Here is a 10,000-nt window from a genome sequence, read left to right on the forward strand (position 1 = left end):
TGCAAAATTTCAAGAGTTTTCGAGCATGTTAAAGGCCCCAAAAGTGCCCGAAAGGTTGACAGAAAAATAAGAATAATAATAATAATAAATAATCCTACCGAAAACAATAGGGCCTTCGCCCTTTCAGGGCTTGGGCCCTAATAATAATAATAAATTAAAGCTGCAAGCAGCGATGAAAGGGCCCTCGCACCCGTGCCATCAACACTCGGTGGCTTTAGGAAGGCAGAGCATGGTTGGGAAATGTACATTTAAGGAGGTATATATTGTAAGAGTATGTCAAAGTCAGTTACAAAATGTTTTGTATAATGGTGATAATAGCATGCTTCATGACTCAGCTAAGTGTTGCTAGCATGTTCAGTCTGTTTCTAGCATGCTTAGTACACAATAATTATGTGGTTAGTACTGCATTACTGTGTTAACCATGTCAGTTTCTGTTGCCAGTAGGTGGCGTTATGACTATAACTGAATATGAGCATGGATGTGTGTTCAGGACAGAACTCTTATCAAACATGTGAAGTTTGGTGCAAATTGGACATTGCCTTCTTGAGTAACAACAAAGTCATGTTTCATTGAATTAGCATTCTTTAGAACTTAGCTAAGCATTGTTAGCATGTTTTAACATGTTGCTAGAACGGCATCAACGTGTTAAACATGTCACTTCCTGTTGCCAGTTGGTGGCGCTATTACTATAACTGAACATTCTCATGTAGATGTGTTCAGGCCATGACTCTTATCAAAAGTGTGAAGTTTGGGGCAGATTGGACATTCCATGCCTGAGTTACAGCAAATTCCTATTTAATTGCAATAATAGCATGCTTTAGCACTTGGCTAAGAGTTTGCTAGCATGTTTTAGCATGTTTCTAGTATGTTGTTAGCATGTTTAACACTTGCTGGCACTTTTTTATATGTTATTAGGAGTCCACAACAGTGTTAAACATGTCACTTCCTGTTGCCAGCAGGTGGCGCTATGACTGTAACTGAATATAAGCATGGTCATGTGTTCAGGACAGAACGCTTATCAAAAGTGTGAAGTTTGGGGCAGATTGGACATTCCATGCCTGAGTTACAGCAAATTCATATTTAATTGCAGTAATATCATTCTTTAGCACTTAGCTAAGTGTTTGCTATTATGTTTTAGCATGTCTCTAGTATGTTGGTAGGATGTTTAGCACCTACTGGCATTTTTGTATATGTTATTAGGAGTCAAGAACAGTGTTAAACGTCACTTCCTGTTGCCAGCAGGTGGCGCTATGACTATAACTAAATATGAGCATGGACATGTGTTCAAGAGATAACTCTTATCAAACGTGTGACGTTTGGGGTAGATTGTACATTGCCTTCTTGAGTAACAACAAAGTCCTGTTTCATTGAATTAGCATGCTTTAGCACTTAGCTAAGTATTGCTAGCATGTTTTAATATGTTTCTAGCATGTTTAGAACTCAATGGCATTTTTAACATGTTGCTAGAACGGCATCAACGTGTTAAACATGTCACTTCCTGTTGCCAGTAGGTGGCGCTATTACTATAACTGAATTTGAGCATAGGCATGCGTTCAGGCCATGATTCTTATCAAACATGTGAAGTTTGGGGCAGATTGGACGTTCCATGCCTGAGTTACAGCAAATTCCTATTTAATTGCAGTAATAGCATGCTTTATCACTTAGCTAAGTGTTTGCTAGCATGTTTCTAGTATGTTGCTAACCTGTTTAGCACTTGCTGGCTCTTTTATATATGTTATTAGGAGACCACAACAGTGTTAAACATGTCACTTCCTGTTGACAGCAGGTGGCGCTATTACTATAACTGAATATTCTCATGTAGATGTGTTCAGGCCATGACTCTTATCAAACGTGTGAAGTTTGGGGCAGATTGGACATTCCATGCCTGTGTTACAGCAAATTCCTATTTAATTGCAGCAATAGCATGCTTTAGCACTTAGCTAAGTGTTTGTTAGCATGTTTTAGCATGTTTCTAGTATGTTGTTAGCATGTTTAGCACTTGCTGGCACTTTTTTTATATGTTTTTATATGTCCACAACAGTGTTTAACATGTCACTTCCTGTTGCCAGCAGGTGGCACTATGACTGTAACTGAATATGAGCATGGTCATGTGTTCAGGACAGAACGTTTATTAAAAGTGTGAAGTTTGGCGCATATTGGACATTGCCTTCTTGAGTAACAACAACATCCTGTTTCATTGAATTAGCATGCTTTACCACTTAGCTAAGTATTGCTAGCATGTTTTAACATTAGCTAGCATGTTTTAACATGTTTCTAGCATGTTTAGACCTCAATGGCATTTTTAACATGTTGCTAGAATGGCATCAACGTGTTAAACATGACACTTCCTGTTGCCAGTAGGTGGCGCTATTACTATAACTGAATATTCTCATGTAGATGTGTTCAGGACAGAACGCTTATCAAAAGTGTGAAGTTTGGGGCAGATTGGACATTCCATGCCTGAGTTACAGCAAATTCCTATTTAATTGCAATAATAGCATGCTTTAGCACTTAGCTAAGAGTTTGCTAGCATGTTTTAGCATGCTTCTAGTATGTTGTTAGCATGTTTAGCACTTGCTGGCACTTTTTTATATGTTATTAGGAGTCCATAACAGTGTTAAACATGTCACTTCCTGTTGCCAGCAGGTGGCGCTATGACTATAACTGAATATGAGCATGGCCATGTGTTCAGGACAGAACTCTTATCAAACGTGTGAAGTTTGGGGCAGATTGGACATTCCATGCCTGAGTTACAGCAACTTCCTGTTTCATGGCGAAACATCGAAATTTGTAAGGCCGCCGAGGACCCGCCCTTCGACGAAAACTCAAGATCTTCGCAATTTAACGTCGCAAAGGCCTTAAGATTACACTCACCAAATTTGAAGATGATCAGATTAAAACTGTAGGAGGAGTTCGTTAAAGTACGAGGCCTGAAAATGGCAAAAACTGCACAAAAATCTGAGAGGAAGTTCAAAATGGCTGACTTCCTGTTGTGTTTAGGGCTATGCTCCAAGAGACTTTTTTGTAGGTATTAGGTCATTACACGTATGTACCGAATTTCGTGCACGTACGTTGAACGTTGCGGGAGGCGCACTCCGTTGAACTTTTATAGGTGGCGCTATCGAGCCATTTTGCCCCGTCCAATTCTGAAACCTATATCAGATGTAAATTTTCGCCAGTTCTGACGCGTGTGCAAAGTTTCGTGAGTTTTCGCGCATGTTTAGGCCCTCAAAAATGCAATTCAATGCGGAGAAGAATAATAATAATAATAATTAAAGCTGCAAGCAGCGATGAAAAGGGCCCTCGCACCCCTGCCACCGCCACCCGGCACCTTTAGGAAAGGCCTTAAGATTACACTCACCAAATTTGAAGAGGATCAGATCAAAACTGTAGGAGTTTGTTAAAGTACAACATCAGGAAATGGCAAAAACTGCCCAAAATCTGACAGGAAGTTCAAAATAACTGACTTCCTGTTGTGTTTAGGGCTATGCTCCAAGAGACTTTTTTGTAGGTATTGGGTCTTTACATGTGTGTACCAAATTTCATACCTGTACGTGAAACGTCGAGCCGGGGCAAAATGTAGGGGCAATAAGTAAGCCATTTTGCCCCACCCAATTTTTAAAACCACATCACACGTAAATTGTCACCACTTCTGAAGCGTGTGCAAAGTTTCATGATTTTTCGAGCACGTTTTGTATTTGCCACACTTCCTGCTACCAGCAGGTGGTGCTATTGCTATAATCATAATGAGCATTGGCATGTGTTCAGGACAGGACTCTTATCAAACATGTGAAGTTTGTGGCAGATTGAAAATTGTATGCCTGAGTTACTGCAGGCTGTCTGTGGTTGCCTAGCAACATCAGAACTGCAAGCAACATTAATATTGAACTTATCTGATCATGCATATATCACCAAAAGGCCGAAATTGGGTGAACTAGTGCAAAAAATGCCCGTGCAAAATCAGTTTTTGTGTGTGTTTTTAGTAATTGTTGGTTTGGTGTGTGCTCATTGTTACAATTACACAGCAAAAGTTCAGTGACATTTTTATTTGTGCATGGTAAAAAGCACACAGTGAACTCCGAGAAAACGCTATGCTTGAGCAAACAGTTTGTGAATAGGCAACTACAAATGATGCCCGTGAAAGAGACTGTGAACGCATTGAATAGGATATGTTTAGTTGGTGAATAGCATAGGCTACTATTACACAGTAGCGACAACGTTAAGCGCACCAGAATGAAATATAATATTCAGAAGTAAACACTAACAGCATAGCTGACTTACAGATTCAGTTTACATCCACAAATGAATAAGCACCTCGATTCAGGGAGCAGTGCAAAGTGCCCGTGCAAAATCAGTTTTTGTGAGCTGATCGCCGTCAAAAAAGTTCAGGAGATATTTCTTGCGATGGCAATATGATCAAAAATAACTTTATATTGATTCAATGGATTAATAGCATTTAAAAAAAAAAAAAAAAAGTCATGAATTTATTGCATTTTTGGGAAAAAATAATCCGTTTTTATAATAAATCTTAAAAAATTCAAATCCAGATTTTGATTTTCAATGTTGTTATAACCTAAAGATGCTATGTGAAAGTTTGAAACAGAAAATAGTGGTTTTCACACATTTAGTGGTTATCTCACATTCGAGAGATATGCGAATAACACACAGACAGACAGACGGACGTTTCTGTAATTTATAGATAGATGGATTTATCACGTTCGGGAACCAAACTATAATATTCAGAAGTAAACAGTGTAGCTGACTGAGTGTTTATGTCAGAATGTTTATTTTTAAACCACAGCCTTCTTGGGGCTTCTTTGACCGATACAACTCTCTAATGTCAGAATGTTTATTTTTAAACCACAACCTTCTAAAAATGATATATTTAACGATATCTTTTGCATTTCTCATCCAAACAATGTCAAACTTGGCACTGCACTTACTCGTGCCCGTGGCAAGACACCTGTCGAGTTTGAAATCAATCGGACTAACGGTTCGAGAGATATGCGAGGAACAGACACACACACACACAGACAGACAGACAGACAGACGTTCCTGTAATTTATAGATAGATGTTTGTCAGGCCGCCGAGGGCACACCCTTCGACGAAAACTCTAGATCTTCGCAATTTAACGTCACAAAGGCCTTAAGATTACACTCACCAAATTTGAAGAGTATCAGATCAAATCTGTAGGAGGAGTTCGTTAAAGTACAACATCAGGAAATTACGAAAAATGCCCAAAATCCAGGAGGAAGTTCAAAATAGCTCACTTCCTGTTGTGTTTAGGGCTATGCTCCAAGAGACTTTTCTGTAGGTATTGGGTCATTACATGTATGTACCAAATTTCATACCTGTACGTGAAACCAGGAGCCGGGGCAAAATGTGGGGGCAATAATTTACCGAATTTGCCCCCCCCAATTCTGAAAACCATATCACACGTAAATTTTCACCACTTCTGAAGCGTGTGCAAAGTTTCATGAGTTTTCGAGCATGTTTAGGCCCTCTAAAAAGCGATTCACTTTGGAGAAGAAGAATAATAATAAACGGAGCAAAAACAATAGGGTCCTCTCACCATCGGTGCTCGGGCCCTAATAAACAGAGCAATTCCAAGAGGGTCCTCACACCATCGGTGCTCGGGCCCTAAATATAGCTGCGAGCAGCGATTACGGGCCCAAGCCGGTGGCACCGCAACCCTGTTGCCTTTAGTTACCTAAAGGCACCGGGGTGGCGGTGCCGCCGGCTTTGGCCCTTCATCGCTGCTCGCAGCTATATTCATATATATATATATATATATATATATATATATATATATATATATAAAAGACAGAAACCTTATTACCTTATTCTGATTTTATGATACACTCAAAATATTCCACAACAAATCTTTTAAATTTAATGTAAAAATAAAAACGAAAGTAAGCACTGTTTGGCTCACGTAACCCTCTCATTAGAATCAAAATGTTTCAGCATTTGCGATGTATTTGGATGCTAAACTATTCTTTATTGTAGGCTTTGTTCTTCACTCGTGTTCCAATATCGACGGAAAAAAATTATCCTCTTCACACGCGCAAAAATGTGCTTGAAACATCACAGTGGTGCGGTGCTTACTGTGAATGTACGAATTGTACTACTGACTATTTAGAGCAGTGTAATTTTTATATGTTAGGTTAACTATTTTATTATTATATTTTATCAAGGCTATAATGAACAGGCTGCGATGTCAAGATTGCAATGCTGGAATGTGTGTTTGTGTGTGTGTGTGTGTGTGTGTGTGTGTGTGTGTGTGTGTGTATATATGTGTGTTCATGTTTTTCTATCCCGGTGGGGACTTCAACCTGAATGCACACAGACTCATGGGGACTCATGTCACAGTGGGGACCTAAATAGAGGTCCCCATGGGTAAACAAGCTTATAAATCATACAGAATGAGTTTTTTTGGAAATGTAAAAATGCAGAAAGTTTTCTGGGATAGGTAGGTTTAGGGGTAGGGTTAGTGTGAGGAGATAGAATATACAGTTTGTACAGTATAAAACCATTAAGTCTATGGAGAGTCCCCACAAAGATAGTAAACCGTGTGTGTGTGTGTGTGTGTGTGTGTGTGTGGCGTGGGCGCGATTGAACAGTGGACACATAAAAACATACTCCGTCATTATACAGGACGACATTCAAACTGCAAAGTGTTAACTTATATTTGTGTACAGTCGCAATAAAACACAACATTGTGCTTTTGTAAAATAATTTCAAGCAATCCACCCCCCGAAAGGCGCTCATTTTAAAATTAAACTAAAATGCTCATGGCTGCACGGGCATTCATAACGGTGCGCATCCACGGCGAGGAACGAGCAGAACAGAGTGAACGTTTTTCAGTTAATTCCTACTTCCATAGGAATTCATTTGAAAAGCTCGCTCAACCACTATCAGTGTCAGTGCGGACGAGCATATTTTACTTTCATTTTTAAGTTGGCGATTCAAAAGCCCCCAGCGGTGTCACACATAGATTAACCAGTGGTAAAATATTCTCACCGTCACAAACCTAGTATATTTTTATGTAGATACAATAGGCCTACCTGATTTTGAACACAAGAGGACAGTATAGCCCTATGTATGACTTGACTTTTATGGGACTAAATAGTACAATTACTATTTTTAAACTTATAAATAATTATTAAATTGAAAAAAAAAAAAAAGAATAAAATGGGTTTAGTTGTGATATTTGTATACTTTTATATAGAAATAAATGTTTTTTAATTACATTTTTAGAAGATGAGGCTTTTAGTTTCCTTTTTGTACATTACTTAAGTCCCTCACTATAGCAAAACCGTTTGAGATGTTTAATATCCGTTCACAATTTAGCATCTTTAATGTATTTTCATCATTTTGAAAAAGTTTGGTGTGAATAAAATAAACCAGTTAGGAAGAGTAGCTAAAAACTCAGAGTCTGAAATATCCAAAAAATCCACATTCAAACCAAAATATCTGACTTCCTTTTGCTCTGAGCTAATAACTGTAAATTAGAAAGTTGTCTGACTCGATGAGACCAATATATATACTGATTTTTGGAACTGTTGGTAAAACTAACCCCCCCACTTTTGTCAAAAGCATGTTGAAAGTGACACACTTCCTGCTGCCAGTTGGTGGCGCTATAACTTTGGCTCACAATAGTTACATCCATCTGATCGGCCTCTTACCACGAACACACTGGTGAAGTTTCATGAAGATCAGTTAATGTATGCAGAAGTTATACCACTTCGTGTTTCTCTTTTCTCGCCATAATTTCGTTTCCTCGCCACGGCCAAACCGTTCGAGATATCAAAAATCTGTCCAAAATTTAGAATCCTCAATGTCTTGACTTCATGCACACCGAGTTTGGTGGGGATTGGATGAATTCTCTAGGAGGAGTACTTCGCATTCCACAGCAAGCGTTTTCCAAACAACCCATAATAGCCGACTTCCTGTTGGGCTGGCGTAAAACTTGACAGGGGGAAAGTTGTTCGGCCCGATGAGATCTATATGTGTACCGAGTTTCATATTAATTCATGCAAGCGTGTTTGATCTATGGACCAAGTTTTGGGACCCCTTTCAAGGGGGCGCTGTTGAGCCCCCCTGCCACGCCCGGGTACCAGCTTCAGCCCGTCCCTGATGGCAGGGGGTTCTGACTTGTGTGCAAAGTTTCAAGAGTTTTTGAGCATGTTAAGGACCCCAAAAGCCCCTGAAACCTTGATTAACAATATAAAAGCAATAGTCAAATCCCCCCTCCCCTCACACACACAGAGACACAGAGAGAGGGAGAGAAAATTCTTCAGAAAATCCACATTCAAACCAAAATATCTCTCTTCCTGTTGGTCAGAGATAGATCATGTAAATTAGAAAGTTGTCCGTCTTGATGAGAACAATACACATACCAAGTTTTGTTGCTGTTGATAAAACTAACCCCCCCACTTATGACTAAAGGTGGCGCTACTGAGCCCCTCACCACGCCCGTTTCTGAAACTTTGCACATGTCTACGGGCTAATAAATGTGATGTGTCTGTCGAGTTTCATGCAATTTCAAGTATGTTAAGAGTCTCAAAAGCATAAAAAAAGAATATTAAAGTTTGATGCGTTGCCACGCCAACAGTATCTAAGATATCAATAATCCTTTCACAGGTTTACATCTGCCGTGTGTCTACATTGTACACATAAAGTTTGAAGCAAATCTGGTAAAAATAAGACAGTGATTTCAAAGCATTTTAATAGTGATGTACTTCCTGCTGCCTGTTGGTGGCGCTATAACTTTGACTCACAATAGTCACATCTGTGCGATCGGCCTCTTACAACGAACACACTGCTGAAGTTTCATCAAGATCAGTTAATGTATGCAGAAGTTATAACACACTTCCTGTTTCATTTTTTCGCCATAAATTCGTTTCCTCGCCACGGCCAAACCGTTCGAGATATCAAAAATCCGTCCGCAATTTAGCATCCTCAATGTCTTGACTTCATGCTGACCGAGTTTGGAGGAGATTGGATGAATTCTCTAGGAGGAGTACATTAAATTCCACAGCATGCGTTTCCAAACAACCCTAAATAGCCGACTTCCTGTTGGGCTGGCGTAAAACTTAGAGCACGAAAGTTGTTCGGCCCGATGAGATCTATATGTGTACCGAGTTTCATATTATTACATGCAAGCGTGTTTGATTTATGGACACGTGTTCGGATCCCGTTCCAGGAGGCGCTGTTGAGCCCCCCTGCCACGCCCGAGTACCAGCCTCAGCCCGGCCCTGATGGCCGCGGGTTCTGACCTGTGTGCAAAGTTTCAAGAGTTTTCGAGCATGTTAAGGGCCCCAAAAGTGCCCGAAAGGTTGACAAAATAATAATAATAATAATAATAATAATAATAATAATAATAATAATCCTACCGAAAACAATAGGGCCTTCGCCCTTTCAGGGCTTGGGCCCTAATAATCCTACCGAAAACAATAGGGCCTTCGCCCTTTCAGGGCTTGGGCCCTAATAATAATAAATAATCCTACCGAAAACAATAGGGCCTTCGCCCTTTCAGGGCTTGGGCCCTAATAATAATAATAATCCTACCGGAAACAATAGGGCCTTCGCCCTTTCAGGGCTTGGGCCCTAATAATAATAATCCTACCGAAAACAATAGGGCCTTCGCCCTTTCAGGGCTTGGGCCCTAATAATCCTACCGAAAACAATAGGGCCTTCGCCCTTTCAGGGCTTGGGCCCTAATAATAATAATAATAATAATCCTACCGAAAACAATAGGGCCTTCGCCATTTCAGGGCTTGGGCCCTAATAATCCTTACGAAAACAATAGGGCTCTGCGCCCTTTCAGGGCTTGGGCCCTAATAATAATCCTACCGAAAACTATAGGGCCTTCGCCCTTTCAGGGCTTGGGCCCTAATAATCCTACCGGAAACAATAGGGCCTTCGCCCTTTCAGGGCTTGGGCCCTAATAATAAAGAATAATCCTACCGAAAACAATAGGGCCTTCGCCCTTTC

This window comes from Squalius cephalus (genome assembly GCF_949319135.1).
Source record: "Squalius cephalus genome assembly, chromosome: 16".
NCBI classification, from domain to species: domain Eukaryota; kingdom Metazoa; phylum Chordata; class Actinopteri; order Cypriniformes; family Leuciscidae; genus Squalius; species Squalius cephalus.